General features: G+C 43.0%; 1 protein-coding gene across 1 annotated transcript in view; it reads right to left on the bottom strand.

The window, feature by feature from the left end:
- Pawr (pro-apoptotic WT1 regulator) overlaps positions 1-1,343 on the bottom strand; it is an 84,784-nt gene that overhangs the window by 21,600 nt on the left and 61,841 nt on the right. The gene's annotated exons all lie outside the window — the stretch shown is intronic.

The raw sequence follows: 1,343 nt of genomic DNA, 5'->3' as shown, positions 1-1,343 counted from the left end.
ACAGAACAGAACCACAAAAAACAAAAACAAAAATCAACCCGTCCCCCTCAAAAAATGGATTGGCCTGGTGGAGCACACCAGTAATCCCAGCTTCAGAAGGCTGGCTCAGGAGGATCTCTGTGAGTTTGAAACCAGGCAGGAATACAGGGAGAGACCCTGCTTCAAAAAAAAAAAAAACAAAAACAAACAAACAATGGGGCCAGAGAGGTGGCTCAGTTCAAAGCATCTGCTGTTCCTGCAGGTACGGAATCCAAATCTCAGCACCCAGATGGCAGCTCACAACCATCCATATAATCTCAGTTCCTGGGGAGTGGATACCCTTTTCTTTGGCACTTAAATGCACACATACACATACAAAAATAAAATTAAAAATAAAAAAAATCTATAATGCACAACATACACACAGAAATGAATGATTTTTAAAGACTATAGCTAAAAATAAGACATAAGAAAAGTACATGCTGCAATGACCCTAAGCTACAAAAATAAAAAAGAGGAGACAGATTATCTGAACATTAATATTAACTATTAGGGTGGACAATTACTGTGCAGATCAGTAGGCAATAACTGTGATAAGTCTGGGCTGCAAAGACATCAAACTTAAGTGATGGGTCCTTTAAAACTGTTAATAGTGTTAAGTCTAAAGGAGATTATACAATTTAAGAATCTCGGGTCCGGTTAAAAGAAAGAATAAGCTCACTTTATAAGACGGCCAGTTGTACAGCAAACACTGAAGGCTGACTAGGGCTAACGACCGGGCATAGAAACCTGGGCAGCAGTCCAGCCCACCATCAGGAAGAAGAACTAAGCCACCTTCCAACCTTCCAACCAGACATGCCACTGGGCAGCCGACACTCTAGGCTCCGGTGTCTTGAAGTGCCCCAGCAGGAAGCAGCAGCAATGTCCATTGTATTGTGGGATTCCATGACAGAAGTGGGCAGGGCAACAGGCACAGCAGGCTTGCCGTGTAAAGTTGGCGGGGTATAAAATCTTTATCGACTGCTCCCATATGCATGAATTATTCCCCATAAATTCTGACTAAAACAGTATAAACCACCAAAGGATAATGCCCTTATCTTACTGTCTCATTTCTTTACTCTTTTTTTGTTTGTTTGTTTTTTTCGAGACAGGGTTTCTCTGTGTAGCCCTGGCTGTCCTGGAACTCACTCTGTAGACCAGGCTAGCCTTGAACTCTCGAACTCAGAAATCCGCCTGCCTCTGCCTCCCAAGCGCTGGGATTAAAGGCGTGTGCCACCACCGCCCGCCCGGCTCTTTACTCACCCTTTCTTTCTTTCTTTCTTTCTTTCTTTCTTTCTTTCTTTCTTTCTTTCTTTCTTTCTTCC

The sequence above is a fragment of the Grammomys surdaster genome, unplaced genomic scaffold (genome assembly GCF_004785775.1).
Source record: "Grammomys surdaster isolate TR1022 unplaced genomic scaffold, NIH_TR_1.0 126028, whole genome shotgun sequence".
Lineage (NCBI taxonomy): Eukaryota > Metazoa > Chordata > Mammalia > Rodentia > Muridae > Grammomys > Grammomys surdaster.
Note: the sequence above shows the minus strand (reverse complement) of the source record. Positions and strands in the feature narration are given on the sequence as shown.